Source organism: Choloepus didactylus, chromosome 27, assembly GCF_015220235.1.
Source record: "Choloepus didactylus isolate mChoDid1 chromosome 27, mChoDid1.pri, whole genome shotgun sequence".
NCBI classification, from domain to species: Eukaryota; Metazoa; Chordata; class Mammalia; order Pilosa; family Megalonychidae; genus Choloepus; species Choloepus didactylus.
The window spans coordinates 16,888,684-16,905,512 of NC_051333.1; the positions used below are offsets into that span (position 1 = coordinate 16,888,684).

The 16,829-nt window shown below is 40.6% G+C and overlaps 1 protein-coding gene and 1 pseudogene across 1 annotated transcript in view; both read left to right on the forward strand.

Moving 5' to 3' along the window:
* The first annotated feature begins 7,250 nt into the window (after positions 1 to 7,250).
* The window catches only part of LOC119521664 (zinc finger protein 30 homolog), a 203,595-nt gene continuing 194,016 nt past the window's right edge, over positions 7,251 to 16,829 (forward strand). Inside the window, exon 1 of the mRNA XM_037820207.1 lies at positions 7,251 to 7,525. The gene's annotated coding sequence lies outside the window, so the exon portion shown is untranslated. The remainder of the gene's footprint in view (positions 7,526 to 16,829) is intronic.
* LOC119521181 lies at positions 11,389 to 12,730 on the forward strand (annotated as a pseudogene).

Below are 16,829 nucleotides of genomic sequence, written 5' to 3' on the forward strand. Positions count from 1 at the left end.
CTGTAATGCTCCCTTTAGTATTTCCTGTATAGCAGATATCTTGTTCACAAACTTTCTCATTGTCTGTTTGTCAGAGAATATTTTAAACTCCCCCTCATATTTGAAGGACAGTTTTGCCAGATATAGGATTCTTGGTTAGCAGTTTTTCTCTGTCAGTATTTTAAACATATCACACCACTTTCTTCTTGCCTCCATGGTTTCTACTGAGAAATCCACACATAGTCTTATCAAGCTTCCTTTGTATGCGATGGATCACTTTTCTCTTACTGCTTTCAGGATTCTGTCTTTGTCTTTGACATTAGATAATCTGATTATTAAGTGTCTTGGTGTAGGCCTATTCAGATCTATACTGTTTGGCGTACACTGTGCTTCCTGGATCTGTAATTTTATGTCTTCATAAGAGATGGGAAATTTTCTTTATTTCCTCTATTGCTTCTGCCCCTTTTCCCTTCTGTTCTCCTTCTGGGACACCCATGACACATACATTCACACGTTTCATACTGTCATTGAATTTCTGAGATGTTGCTCATATTTTTCCATTCTTTTCCCTATCTATTGTTTTATGTGTAGGCTTTCAGGTGTCCTGAGTGTTTTCTTCTGCCTCTTGAGATCTACTGTTGCATGTCTCTATTGTGTCTTTCATCTCTTGTGTTGTACCTTTTGTTTCCATAGATTCTGCCAGTTGTTTTTTGAACTTTCAGTTTCTACCTTATATATGCCTAGTGTTTTCTTTATAGCCTTCATCTGCTTTGCCATATCTTCTCTAAACTTTTTGAATTGATTTATCATTAGTTGTTTCAATTCCTGTACCTCAGTTGAAGTGTAAGTGTGTTCCTTTGAATGGGCCATAACTTCATTTTTCTTAGTGTGTGTTGTAGCTTTCTGTTGTCTAGGCATCTTGTTTCTTTGATTAGCCCAATCAGGTTTTCCCAGACCAGAACAGGCTTAGGTCCCAGAAGGAGGAAATATTCAGTAACCAGTTTCCCTGAGTGTGTGTCTTAGAAGATCAACACACCCTGTGAGGCCTCAAGCCACTGTGCTTTTCCTAACCTGCCCAGCAGGTGGCACCTGTCAGCCTGTAGCCCCTGACTGGTGTAAGGAAGTGTGGCCCATGGCTGTTATCCCCCAGGCTCTGGGGTCTGGTTCTGAATGGAAGGCTGGTAGTAGAGCTGGGCACCACCCCTTTCCTCTTAGGGAAGATAACCCCCCTAGGGATATTTAATTTGCATTTAAATAGGTTCTTTGTTTCTCTGACTCTGCTATCTCCACCCTTGTCTGCTTCAGAGTGCTGAGAGCTGAAAATGGCTGAGTCTTTCTCCACTGCAGAGTGCTTGAAGCTGAAAATGCCTGAGGCTTTCTCCACTGAGCTGCTCAGGTTGAGAGAGAGAAAGCCCCCTTTCAGGGTCAGACCATGGCCCCCAGTTTCACCCATTAGCCAGAGACAGCACCTGGTCCTCTGGACTCCCCCTCCCAAGACAGAGAAGTCCCCTGGCCCTTTAAGGTGAGTCATCACTAAAAGCCTCTGTCTGCTTGTTGCGGATTTGCAGCTTGCATTGGCCAGTCCATGTTTGCCAATTAAAACCCCAGTTGGAGCTGGACTGAGGGATATTCGCTTGTTCAGAGAGTGCTGCTCTCTATCACAGTGAGGCTTTGCCATTCGGGCTGCATGGGGGAAGGAGGCTCCCAGCTCAGATCCACAGTTTCTACTCACAGATTCTACTCTGTGATCTCAGGCATTCCTCCCAGTTTAAGTTGATGCACGATGTGTGGACAGTCACGGTTGTCTCCCCAGTAGTTATTCCAGATCATTTACTAGTTGTTCCTGGTTGTTTATTAGTTGATCTGTGGGGACTAACTACCTTCCACTTCTCTCCATGCAGTCATCTTCTTCCCTGTCTCCAGTCCATATCTTCTTGCTTCTTCATGTGCTTTATAATTTTCTGTTGGCCTTGGGGCATGGCTTTTCTTGATAACATTATTTTGGGATATGCAAGATTATTTAAACATTTAGCTACTACTTTGCAGAGCTGCAGCTTACTGGAGTGCCCTTTCCCTTTCTTCCCAGCAGATGGCACACTTGAGCCACCTCTTAACCTCAATCCAGCTTTACCCCAACTTTGCTTGTATGCTGGGAGGGGTCCAAGCCAGGTGGCAATCCAATCAGCACACCTGTTCTCCATGTGCACTTGGGACTGCCTGCCCTGTGGATGAGGCTGGACCCTGAGAAGATCTGAAGGAAGTCCACTTGAGGGCATAGTGGATCTGGTGGTTCCCAGGGCTCTGATTGGACCTCTGAGGCTGTGGGGGTTGTGTGTTTCTCCCTCCATCTCAAATGCAGCACAGTCCCTCTCTGTCATGTGTCCATGAGCCTCCAGGGTTGTGGAGGGGCTCCTGGCACTTCTGTGTGGCTCCCCTGCCTCTCCATGTCTCTCCCATCTGTGCACACCACGGGCTTCCATGGTGGAAGAGTAAACGAGGTCACCACAAATCCACTGAATCCTGAGTTCCCTCACAAGAGTTCCCAGTTGTGGGCTCTTAAGGGTTATCTCCCCAGCCAACTGACTGAGATGGGTGCATGGGGCATGGAAAGCTGCACCCTCCCACACTTGGCAGCTGACTCCAGCCACCAGTCCCCATCAGTGGTCTTGGCCAAACACACACACCACATTCCTTCAGGTGCAAACTCTCCACCTCTCTATCTAAGCCCCTATTATGTGTCCCTGTTTGGCTGGCCATACCCTGCCAACTGCTGTTCTGTGGTGCTTTCTGCCTTTTATCTATTTTTTTCTGTGGAGGAGAAGTTTGCCTTGCCTCTCCTAATCCACCGTCTTCTCTGAAGTCCTCCATGCTACATTTTAAAGCACTACTTCAAAAATTATTTCTAAAACTAAAGAATTCTTTTACTTTCTCTACTGTTTTTTTTTTAAATTAAGTCTGCATAAAAAATGACAGCCATGTTATGCCATGAATCCTATTACTGAGCATCTTGAAAATATATACTTAAGAATTATCTGGATTGAAAACATAAAAATAATGGTACAGTACAAAATTTGTGGGAAGTATCTTAAGCAGTGATGGGAGGAAATTTTATGGTACTAAATACTTACACTGGAAAAAAAGAAAGGTCTCAATTCAATAACATAAGCTCCTACTGGTACAAACTAGAAAAAGATGAGCAGAAAAAAACAAAAACAAGCAGAAGAAAGGAATATTTAGATGTCTTAGTTTCCAGGCTGGTATGACAAATACCATAGAGTGTGTTGCCTTAAACAATTGAAATTTGTTGACAAAATACAGTAGTGTTTTTGCTAAAAACACTTAGAAAACGAGGAATAGAAGGAAATATCCTCAGCATGATAAAGGACATATATTGAAAACCCACAGCTAACATCCTACTTAATGTGAAAGACTAACAGCTTTCCCTCTAAGATTAGGAACAAGACACGGATACTCACTGTCACCATTTTTGTTCAACTATTCAAATTCTTCTTGCCAAAACAGTTAGCAAGAAAAAGAAATAAAAGACACCCAGATTGGAAGGAAAGAAGTAAAACTTTTCCTATTTACAGATGACATGATCCTATTTGCAGAAAATCCTGAAAAATCCACAATTTTGATCCACAATCAAAATTATCCTAGAGCTAATAAATAAATTCAGAAAATGGTGGGATACAAGATCAAAATCATTCCAAATCAGTGTTTCCATACACTAGAAATGAACAATCAGAAGAAGAAAACAAGAAAAAAGTTTCCACTTAGAAGGAAATATATAAATGAAGAATCAAATATGTAGGAATAAATTTAACCAATGATGTAAAGAATTTATACACTGAAAACTACAAACATTATTAAAAGAAATGAAGAAGACCTAAATAAGTGGAAGGACACTCCATGATCATGGATTGGAAGACCCAATTTTGTTAAAATGTCAATTCTACCTAAAGTGATTTACAGATTCAATGCAACAAAAGAAAGATAAATGAGAACTATTCAAAGGACTTTATCATGAAAATAAAATGACAATCTACACAATGAGAGAAAATACCTGGTAACCACATATCTGATAAGGGTATGATATCCAGCATATATAAAGAAGTCCTTCAAGGTAACAACAAAAAGACGAACAACCCAATTAATAGGGGGAAAAAGCTGTAAGTGACCCAAATATCCATTGAGCAGAATATATAAATAAAATTTGGCATGTACACAGAATAGAATACCACTCAACATTTAGAAATTGAACTTAACTATAAATATAAGGATGAATAAATCCAAAATCTAACATAGAGTGAAAAAAGGATCAAGTCACTGAATACTCAGAATTTCTTTTATTCCATTGAAGCTCAAAAAGCATGCAACTCTAAACAACATGTTATCTAAGAATACATTCCTATATGGTACATCTACAAAGGAAGGCAGAGAAATGACTAGAAGTAAATTTAGGATGATGGTTAACTGTATGAAGGAAGAGGAATGTGACTGGGTTGGAGCTAACAGGTGGTTTCAAAGGAACTGATGCTATTCTATTGCTTAACCCAGTTAGTAGTTTCATACGAGTTTATTTCAGTATTTTCATTCATCATATTCTCTTGGGTGTATATGCAATTTTTCAGAATTACTTTTTTAATTAGTAATTAGGCTAAAAAAAAAAACTGAAAATAATGAAACAGTTAGAGAACATATTAGTGAGCTGGAAGTTCAGACCAAGGAATTTTCTCAGAACAGAACCCCCAACATTAAAGCAATGAAAAACTGTAAATAGAAAACTAGAAAATAAAACCTGAAAAAAGAGTCAGAAGAAATGGATAAAAAGCAGAAATTAAGGAACTAGAAAATAAAAGTAATAACTACAAGAACAAAACTGATTTAAGAAATTAAAATAGAATGTGTTGCATCACAGTAAATGCAAAATCTTGTTATTTGGAAAGAGTAAGTGGAGCCTTCTTCAGAAGCAGGGTGAATGGATCATGCACATTTATTTCCCATTTCTCTTCTGCAAACAAATAAAAAACAAAAAAGATGAAAATGAATGCATTCAGTAAACGAATACAAAAAAAATTAGAATGTGAGAACAAAAGAAAATGAGAAGGGGAAGACTGCCATAAATGAGAAGTGTCAAAGAACTCTGGTATCAAAGAGCCTAAAGTGTCAGATATCTATTAGGCAATTTACTGCAGAAAACAAAACAAAACAAAACAAAACAAAACAAAACCCCTGAAAGCCCAAGCACCAAATGAGAGCACCCTGTAGAGAGGTGGATACGGAAACAGGAGATTATTTGAAATTTTATATCAAACTGCTTGTTCTCTCCTTTACTTTTCCTCCCTTTTGTAATCAAATACACTAGACGGGAGGTTTGATCTCTGGATATTTTGATCTCCAGAAGACAGTAGACCTGCACAAAGAAGGATAGGACTATGGTAAGAGCACAGGCAGACTGAGTGAAAAACCACACCTAAGGGTGTGGGCTTTCAGGACTCTTTCCCCATCCTGGCTCCAGACACCAACTACAGACTGGAGCAGCCCTCTAAGGAGAAACTAAAGAGCCAAGAACAGAACTTTGGGAGTTTCCCAGTGAAAAGGCTGGCTCTGATGTCCATGGGTTGAGAAGTTTAAGCCCATGACTGGTGGCAAGGATTATTACTCATTTGAGGAAATATTTTCAAAAGGGAGAGAACAATCCATACATTAAACAAAACATTAAACATTGAAAAAATTGGACACAAAAGACAAAAATAAAACACAAGAAAACTTTAAAACACTACAGTTACCTTCTGAGAGATCAGGGGTTATACTGCATCCATAAATAAATACAGAAAGTTTTGAAGGAAGAAAAATTAGAGAATATAAAGAGCTCTTAGAAAATAAAAATGATGATCAATTAAAAACAAATGGGATTGGAACATAAAGTCAATAAAATTTCCTAAAGTAGATTAAAAAAAAAGGAGAGAAAACGTATTTAGACCCACAACCCATAAAAAGTCCTTCCATCAAATATAAATTCCAGAAAGAAAGAACAAAAAAATCTGAAGTAGAGAAGACTATCAAAGAAAAAAAAAAATCCAAAAAAAATTCTCTGACCTGGAAGGTGCCCACTTAACACGAGGCACAGAAATAATGAAATGTCAGCACATTGGGGATATAGTGGCAATATTTGTGGGTGGGTAGAAAGGGAACACAAGGTTACAAAACAGAAGACAAATGGCATTAGACTTGACAACATGAGCTACTGGAAAACTGTGAAGTGATGCCTTCAGAGACGGCCATAATCATGCAACATTCTCTGTGGCACTGTCGCAGTCTACCATCCAAAGAATCACACACACGCAGGAAACAACCCCACGCACGAAACAACCGCATCTGCGGTCACACATGCACACCTATCCTTCAGCAAAAGCCACAGGGAGCACAAACCCTGTGTCGGACCTTGCTCCGTCGTCTTCACAGGCCGAAAACCCCGGACACCCTGGCTTTTGGGGAAGTAAAATTAAAAACAAATTCTTCTCCCAACCCAGAAAAACCTCTCCAATAAGGCAGAACAGAAAGCAAAACAAATTTATCATTGAATAAGCATTAAACCAGAATGTGTTGCATCACAGGCAATCTTCTAGAGGGAGATTTCTATGTAGCTAAGTGGACACAGCCCATTACAAAGATGTTCTCTAGATAGCTTTATGACCCAGGTAGGTTTGCAGTTTGGTGCCAAGCATCACCTGAAGATATGCTCATCTCCTCCCAAGAAACTGGGGAGATTAGGGCGCCAACTTCCTTGATTCCATCTGGAGAAAACGTTCTTGAGTTATCAAATTTGCAAGGGGCCTATTTAACAAAAGGATTCACATACATGTCAAAGGGACAGAGAAAAGTTACAAGGTTTCTAACGTAAATGCTGAAAGAAAAACGGAGGAATGGGGGAAGACGTTTCCTCCCTTATTTTCAACACGGAAAATTAAGCTTCTTATTTTAATTTGTATTTGCCCTTACACTCCCCAACCCGGGATGCTGGCGCGCACCACCACCCCTCCCTCAGCAGCTGAACCCTGAGGAGCCACGGGGCTCTCCCTTGACCTCGCGCTCATTGGCGCACCCAGGATGGAAACAGTAACTCCCAGGAGACCTGGCGTTTCGGGGCGGGGCGGTGCTCGCGCTTGGCACGGAGCCGAGAACCCACTGAGAAAAGCGGGTGTCTGCAGCTTCTCCGGCTTTGCACTACATTTCCCACAGGGCATTAGGCCTGGGCCATCCTCGACAGCACCGCTGTCTCACACGGTCACCCTCACAGGCTTGATGGACCAGACACCCCGGCACTTCAGGGCCTCCACTTCCCTTCTCGGCCTCCTCCGCCTACCGGCCGCAGATCCCGCCCAACCTGCCCCTGCGAACCCTGAGACGCCGCAGGACTCGCCCCAGGCCTCAGCTCCCCGCGCGCCTGCGCTGTCAGGACCGAGACAGGCCCGCTCCGGAATCCCAGCGCCACAGCCTTGGGGGCGGGGCGGTCCTCGGAGCCGGTGGAGGCCTGAGCCTGGTGAGCCTTCTCGGGTGCGGCTGTTCCATGTCTGGAAGAAACGAGCGTGGGGCGCGCTGGCCGCGGACAGGACCAGGGGTGGAGAGGGGGCGTCCAGGCCGGGGCCGCTCTGCATTTCCCCGGTGTGTCGGCCTGCAGGTCTGAGGCCGGGACGGCGTTTAGCTTGTGCGCCCCTAACTGGTTGCCAGGCCCGTTTGTGGGCGCGGCCTGTCGTGCGATGTGAGAGAGACCCGAGGCCCTGTGCACCTCTGTCCTCGCTTCAGCCACCTGAGCCTGGCTGCAGAAAAATGTCCGAAAGGGAAGTCGGAATTGTAAGGCCAAAATGAAGGTCCCCTAAGAAACGCCGGGACCTAGACTCGGGAGGGCCTCTGGGGGCTGGAAGGACCCGCAGGACAGTCCTGGGGAGAACGCGGTAGGAGACCCCCGGAGTGGGGGTAGGCAGCGGCGGTGGCAGTACCTAAAGCAGCACACCCCGAACTCGGGTGGCCGCGGACCTTCTTCCGCCTCCTCTCGTTTCCCTTTGTGTCTGCAGGTGGTGGTAGTGGGGATCGGGGGGAGTGGAGGGTAGGTTCTGACCGAGTCAAGAAATGCCTGGGGTGTCATGAACCCTGATTTTTCCCTCAGTCCTGCCATCCTTCACAGAAGTCCCCTGAGGAGGTGAAACGAATCGCTGCTGCCCCTCTGAAAACCAGGTTTCGTGTGAGTTTGTGCTGCTTGTTTTCGTGAAACGCATTTGATTTTCAGGACACGGAACCATTTGATTTCCTTTCTTGAAAGGTCCTGCTTAAGAACGATCTATTTATTGATAGGGGCCTTAGACTTTTCCTACCTTAATGACAGGTGACCTAATTATAATTAATTGATTCTCCGTTCTAGTGCCCACTTCGTGCCATTCTGTATTCACTTTTGCTGTGAGCAATTGTACTTCTAAGGATCCTGGTATTATAGAAATGCCCCTGCTGGAGGTTAATGTTTCATGCTTTATTTTTTTTTTTTTAAGTTCAGTTTTATTGAAATATATTCACGTACCATACAATCATCCATGGTCTACAATCAGCTGTTCACAGTATGATCATATAGTTATGCGTTCATCACCACAATCAATTTCTGAACATTTTCCTTACATCGGAAAGAATTAGAACAAGAATAAAAAATAAAAGTGAAAAAAGAACACCCAAACCGTCCCCCCATCCCACCCTATTTGTCATTTAGTTTTTATCCCCATTTTTCTACTCATCCATCCATACACTAGATAAAGGGGATGTGATCCACAAGGTTTTCACAATCACACTGTCACCCCTTGTAATCTACATTATTATATAATCATCTTCAGGAGTCCAGACTTCTGGGTTGGAGTTTGGTATTTTCAGGTATTTGCTTGTAATCATGCTTTATTTTTGATGTGGAGATTTAAGGAGTAGTTTATGATTTAGGTATCTTTAATGATTTCTGGGACGGGAGTGGGGATTTATTTCCTAGGGAATTCCTGAGTGAAAGTTTTTGGTACTAGCCAAATGTGGTTGGAGGTTTGGTGGCATGAGTTTCTTTTGGATGTATCTTCCGATGGACTGAGACAGATGTACTGTATTGTAGTGTAGTGGTTAAGCATTTTGAACCTAGATTAAGAGGGTTTGAATCCTGACTTCATTTACAGGCTGAGGGAACTTGGGCATTCTCTCTGTGCTGCACCTGTAAAATGAGAATTGTAGTGATATCTACCTCACTGGGTTGTTTTGAAGATTACCTGAGCTGATGTCTGTAGAGCTCTTAGAAGGGTGCTTGGCACACAGTGATTAATTCATATTAGCTATTGCTATATTGCTATTAAATGATGATTCTTAGTCATTCTCCATCAGCTTTCTGTATTTCCAAGGGCAGTGAAAATGTTTATTATGATAGATGCTTGCAAGCAGGAAAACAAACCAGATGCTCAAGTGGACCAGAACAGGGATTCTTAGCATTGCTTGTTTTTTTTTTTGTTGTTGTTGTTGCTGTTGTTTTTTTGTTTTGTTTTGTTTTGTTTTTTAATTTTTAGTCAGGTAACATATGTAACACAAAATTTCCTAATTTAACCACTTTCAGGTATAAATTTAGTGATATTCATTACGTTCACTATATGTGCTATCATCACCACCAACCATTACCAAAACCGTTTCATCACCCCACACTGAAACTCTCTACCAATTAAGCATTAACTCCCCATTCTCCCACTCCCACTCCTGCCTTTGGTAACCTGTATTCTAATTTCTGATCCATACATAATTATTTCATATACGTGAGGTCATACAATATTTGTCTGTTTGTGTCTGGCTTATTTCACTCCACAGGATATCTTCAAGGTTCATCCATGCTGTAGCATGCATCAGGACTTCATTCCTTTTTCCATGGCCAAATAATAATCCATTGTGTGTGTGTATATACGCACACACACACACATATATACATTTACCACATTTTGTTTATCCATTCATCTGTTTTTGGACACTTTGGGTTTCTGCCACCTTTTGTCAATTGTGAATAATGTTGCTACTAACATTGGTATGCAAATGTCTGTTTGAATGCCTGCTTTTAATTCTTTGGGGTATATACCTAGAAGTGGGATTGCAGGTCATATGATAATTCTGTTTAACTTTCTGAGGAACGGGCAAACTGTTTTCCCCAGTGGCTGCACCATTTTTACATTCCCACCAGCATTGCAAGAGAATTTCAATTTCTCCATGTCCTTACCAACACTTACTTTTTTTTGTTTTTAAAATAATAGCTATCCTAGTGAATGTGAGGTGGTATCTCATTTTGGTTTTGATTTGCATTCCCCTAATGACCACTGATGTTGAATATCTTTTCATGTGCTTTTTTGGCTATTTGTATATTCCAAGTCTATTTTCTAGCTTACTTTCTTCCCCCAACAATAAGCAGTGACCATCTCTCCCTGGCATCAAATAAGAATTTTACCTTCATTTTTAATGAGTGTTTAGTTTTCTATTGTGTGAATGCACGATAATTTATTTCACCTTGTTGAAGGATATTTAGGTTCTTTCCAGCTTTTTTTGTCCCAGTATAAACACTTTTTATCCACACATCATTTTAATCTTTCAACATCATGCCGTAAGTGTCCACTTCCCCACAAACTTATTAATAAGAGGTATCATTAGTTTTTCAAATCTGCTAATCCATTAACTTAAAATAGCATTTATTTACTTCTTTAATACAAATTTCCTTAATTACTAGTGGGCTTTATCATGTTTTGGTGGGTTGATGGGTTATTTCTACTTCCTAGAGGATTTTTCCTGCTTGATTTTCACAAATTCACTTCTGCCCAGCTTGGGTACCAAGAGAGATGGGGTGGTGAATGAGGCCATGAAGGCAGTATGGGTGATCCTGATTAGGGAAATAGAAGTGGTGAGCTCTGAGGATTCTGGGAATGGTAGTTTAGCCTTGGGGAAGGGATCCTAGTGTGCAAGTGCAGTTTTGCCATGGTAAAGACAGCTAAGCATGGTCTATACAAGTGATTCCAAAGTGGACCAGAAGTATCAGTCTCACCTGTGAACTTATTATAACTGTACATTCTCATGCTCCACCCAAACCTGCTGAATCTCAAGCTCTGGGAGTGGGGCCCAGCAATTTGTGTTTTAACAAACCTTCCAGGTGATTCAGATGCACACTAAAATTTGATTACCAGGCTTTACTTCTCATTAAAATCACATGGGAGAGGTTTTATAAAAACAGGTTGCACTTTATACTAATGAAATCTGAATATATGGGGGGCCATGCGTGGGTAATGGCTCAGATGCTGAGGAACTGGTGCCCACTTGCTGCTGCTTCTTCTGCCTCTTCTGCATGGCCCTGCAGACCCCATCTTGGCTATGATGATCCATGGCTTCCAGGGCAACCATGAGTACTTCTTCTTGGGCCTTAGAAGCCACCAAGACCCACATCATGAAGTCAGGGGTTGTGGAGAAGTTAGCTGATGAATCGCATATGCCATCTCTCTCTGAAATGATGTTTGGGGACAATGTTTTAAGCATCCAGCATGGCTCTGACTTTGGGATTGAGTTCAATGCTACAGATACCTTAAGATGGGTAAATGACTACCAAGGAGTGCTTAAAGTAGGAAAGGAGGATGGAGGGTTGGTGGGTGAAAATTTCAAAAAGACTATTAAACTATATGATTGGACCTCTACAACAGATTATAAGGGACCATAACTTGGAGAATCACTTAAGTTAAAGGTGGTACTTATAATAGATCATATAAGTACAAAGAAATTGAATGCCAGAGAACAGATTAAGTTTTTTGAAGAAGTACTCCTATTTGAGAGTGAGCTTCTTCATCACGGAGTTTTAAGCCTGTTCTGGTTTCCTAATGCTGCTGGAATGCAGAACACCAGAGATGGATTGGCTCTTACAAAGAGGGTTTATTTGGTTACACAGTTACAGTCTTAAGGCCATGAAGTGTCCAAGGTAATGCATTAACAATTGGGTACCTTCACTGGTGTCCAGAAAATCTCTGTTAGCTCAGAAGGCACGTGTCTGGTGTCCACTTGCTCCAAGGTGGTGTTTGAAAATGGCATTCTCCAAAATGTCAGTGTCAACCTCCAGTGGCCATCTTCAAAATGTGTCTCTCAGCTGCAGCTACTCTCTCAGCTCCTGTGCGTTCTTCAGAGTGTCCCTCTTGGCCATAGCAAGCTCGCTCCTTCTGTCTGAGCTTATATAGTGCTCTAGTAAACTAATCAAGGCCCAGCTGAATGGGCAGGGCCACACCTCCATGGAAATTACCCAGTTATCACCTACAATTGGGTGGGTCACATCTCCATGGAAACACTCAATTAAAGAATTACAATCTAATCAACACTATTACACCGACCTCACAAGATTACGTCAAAGATAATGGCATTTTGGGGGACATAATACATTCAAACTGGCACAAAGCCCGAGTGAAAATTAGAGTAATGCCTAGAGGTTTTTCCTGCTGTTGTGGTTTTCTTGAGAATTGATTGGGTGCTTATCGGAATGAATGTCAAGAGACTTTACCATGAGGCCGACAAGACCATATTACCAGAACATACACTGCCAGAAAGCAAAACTGCTTATTTAATATTTATTTCACCTTCCCTCCTCACGAAACCTAATGCAATGTAACAGTATTTACCAATAAAGGAGACCGTTTGTGAGAAGCTAATATTTTCAGAATCAGTCCTAACAGTGTAGACTCATAAGAGAGTATACTGTAGAATAGAGTGTGATGCAACATATCCTCACCATAGAATCTGACTGGAGACTTGGCTATTAGTGGGAGGGCAAGAGAGTATTTTTCTTACATGAATTAATTGCCTTATGTGCAGATTTTCTGTAGCCATTAGGAAAAATTATTTAATAAAAGATTGTGGCAGGCAGATACCATTCAAAGAAAAATCGAATGTTTAGGGGTGAGAGCCAGTCATTTGCATACATTATTTTATTCTGTTATTATTTTTTGATCTATTAAAAAGGAGTATTTTATTTTTTATTTTTACATTTTCTTATTAGAGCAGTTGTAGATGTACAGTTCTATTGTTTTTGTGTGTTTTTTTAAAGTTTTTTATCTGGTAACATTACAATCTGAAATTTTTAACCACTTTCAAGTATATAATTCAGAGGTGTTAATTACAGTCACAATGTTGTGCTACCATCACCACCATTCAATACCAAACTTTTTTCATCACCCCAAACAGAAAGTCTATACTAATTAAGCATTAACCCCCTATCCCCCACCACAACCCTTGCCCCTGGTAACCTGTATTCTAATTTCTAACTCTGTGGATTTGCTTATTCCAAATATTTCATATAAGAGAAATCATACAATATTTGTTATTTTGTATCTGGCTTATTTCACTCAACATGATGTATTCAAGGTTCTTCCATGTTGTAACATGTGCCAGCACATCACTTTTTTTTAAAATTAAATTTAGTTTTATTGAGATATATTCACATATGATACAGTCATCCATGGTATACAATCAACTGTTCGTAGTACCATCATATAGTTGTGCATTCATCATCCCAATCTATTTTTGAACATTTTCCTTACATCAGAAAGGATAAGAATAAGAATAAAAAATAAAAGTAAAAAAGAACACCCAAATCATCCCCCTCATCCCACCCTATTTTTCATTTAGTTTTTGTCCCCATTTTTCTACTCATCCATCCATACACTGGATAAAGGGAGTGCCATCCACAAGGTTTTCACAATCACACTGTCACTCCCTGTAAGCTACATTGTTATACAGTTGTCTTCGAGTCCAGGCTACTGGGTTGGAATTTGATAGTTTCAGGTATTTACTTCTAGCTATTCCAATACATTAAAACCTAAGAAGGTTAATCTATATAGTGCATAAAAATGACAACCAGAGTGACCTCTGACTCCATTTGAAATCACTCAGCCAGTGAAACTTTATTTTGTTGCATTTTGCATCCCCCTTTTGGTCAAGAAGATGTTCTCAATCACACAATGCTGGGTCCAGATTCATCCCTGGAAGTCACATCCTGCATTGCCAGAGAGATTTACACCCCTGGGAGTCAGGTCCCATGTAGCTGGAAGGGCAGTGAGTTCACCTGTGAGTTGGCTTAGCTAGAGCAAGAGGGTCACACCTGAGCAACAAAGAGGTAGTCGGGGAGACTCTTAGGCACCATTATAAGCAGGTTTAGCCTCTCCTTTGCAGTAACGAGCTTCATAAGGAAAAGCCCCAAGACAGACTGCTTATCACACCAAACCGTCAGTCCTCAGTGTTTGCAGCACATCACTTTTTAATGGCTGAACAATACTCCGTTGTATGGACATACCACATTTTCTTTATCAATTCATCTTGATAGACATTTGGATTGCATCCTCCTTTTGTCTACTGTGAATAATTGTGCAGTGAACATTTGTATACAAATTATCTATCTGAGTCCCTTGCTTTCACTTTTGGGTATGTATTCCTAGGAGTAGACTTGCCAGGTTATATGGTAATTCAATATTTAACTTTCTGAGGAACTGCCAAACTGTTTTCCACAGGGGCTGAACCATTTTACATTCCCAACAACAATGTACAAAGGTTCCTACATTTCTGTGTCCTTGCCAGTACTTGTTATTTTCATTTTTTTAAAAAATGAGAGCCATCCTAGTGGGTGTGAAGTGATATCTGCTAGTTTTAATTTGCATTCCTCTAATGGCTAAGGATGTTGAGCATCTTTTCATATACTCATTGGCCATTTGAATAACTTCTTTGGAGAATTATCTATTCAAGTCATTTGCCATTTTTTAATTGGAATGTTTGTCTTTTTGTTGAGTTCTTTATTTATTTTGGTTATCGAACCTTTATCAGATATAATATTTCTAAATATTTTCTCCCATTCTGTAGGCTGTCTTTTCACTTTCTTCATCATGGCCTTTGCACAGAAGTTTTATTTTTTAAAAATAAAAGTCCATTGCTTACTACCAGGTCCTGAAGATGTTTGCTTATGTTTTCTTGTAAGAGTTTTATAGTATTAACTTTTATATTTAGGTTTTGATCCATTTTGAATTAATTTTTGTATCCAGGGAGAGGTAAGGGTCCACGTTCACTCTTTGGCATGTGGATTTCCAGTTGTCCCAGCACCATTCTTACCTTGATTTCCTTTTCAGATTGTTCATTACTTGTAGATAGAAACCCCATTGACTTCCGCATGTTTATCTTGTATCTGCAATTTTGCTGAATTCATTTATTATTTTTGGTAGCTTTCTTATGGATTCTTTGGGATTTTCTATATCTAGAATCATGTCATTCATGAATGGGGATAATTTGAATTTTTCCTTTCCAATTTGGATACCTGTTATTGCTTTCTCTTGCCTGATTGCTCTGGCTAGAACTTGTAGTACAATGTTGAATAACAGTGGTGACAGCAGGCATCCTTGTCTTGTTCCTGATCTTAGGGGGAAAGCTTTCAATCTTCCACCATTGAGTGTGGGTTTTTCCTATATGCCCTTTATCATGTTGAGAAAGTTACTTTCTAGTCTTAGTTTTCTCGGTGTTTTTATCATGAAAGGATACTGGATTTTGTCAAATACTTTACTGTACTAATTGAAATGATAATGTAGTTTTTCTCCTTCATTCTAGTAATGTGCTATCTTGCATTGATTGATTTTCTTACACTGAACCATCCTTCCATTCTTGAAATAAATCCCACTTGGTCATGCTTTATAATCCTTTTAAGATACTGTTGGATTTGGTTTGCTGGTATTTTGTTGAGGATTTTTACATCTATATTCATAAGAGATATTGGTCTGTAATTTTTTTTCTCATGCTCATTTTAATATCAGGATAATAGAGTTAGGAAATAATTCCTTCTTTTCTATTCAATTTCATTGGGCTATATGTCTGTCCTTATGCCAGTACCATCCTGTTGTGGTTACCATGACTTTGTAATGAGTTTTGAGATGGGAAAGTGTGAGTCCTCCAACTTTGTTGTTCTTTTTCAAGAAGTTATCACTCTTCAGGGCCCCTTACCCTTCCATATAAATCTGATGAAAAGGTTGTTGAAATTTTGATTGAAATTGCATTGAATCTGTAAATCGCTTTGGATAGAATTGACATCTTAACAATATTTAGTCTTCAATCCATGAACATGGATTGTCCTTCCATTTATTTAGGTGTTCTTTGATTTCATTTAGCAATGTTTTGTGGTTTTCTCTTGTGCTGGTTTGAAGCTGTTATGGACCCCAGAAGAGCCGTGATCTTTTAATCCAGTCTTGTTGAGTAGAAACTTTTGAGTAGGTTGTTTCCATGGATATGTGACCCCTGCTCATTCAGGGTGGATTTTAAGTAGATCACTGGAGTCCTTTAAGAGAGCTCATGGAGAGAAGGAGCTCATAGAAGCTGTGAGAGACATTTGGAAAGAAACTAAGATATCTAATCCAGAGTTTGCCCCTGGGAGAAGCTAAGAGCTGACACAGACACAGACGTTTGGAGATGTATACAGAAAGACATTCAAAGATACTAAGCTAAGGGATGAAGCCCAGAGTTGGCTCCAGAGAAACTAAGAGAGGACCCCCAGACACAGAGAGAAATGCCCTGGGTGAACAAGCAAGGATGCCCCGGAGCTGAGAGAGAGATGCTAAGAGAGACAGAAGCCCAGAGACATTTTGGAGAAAGCCATTTTGAAACGAGAACCTAGGAGCAAAGGACCAGCAGACGCCAGCCCTGTGCTTTCCCAGCTGACAGAGGTGTTCTAGACACCATCAGCCTTTCTTCAGTGAAGGTATCCCTCTTGTTGATGCCACAGTTTGGACACTTTTATGGCCTTAGAACTG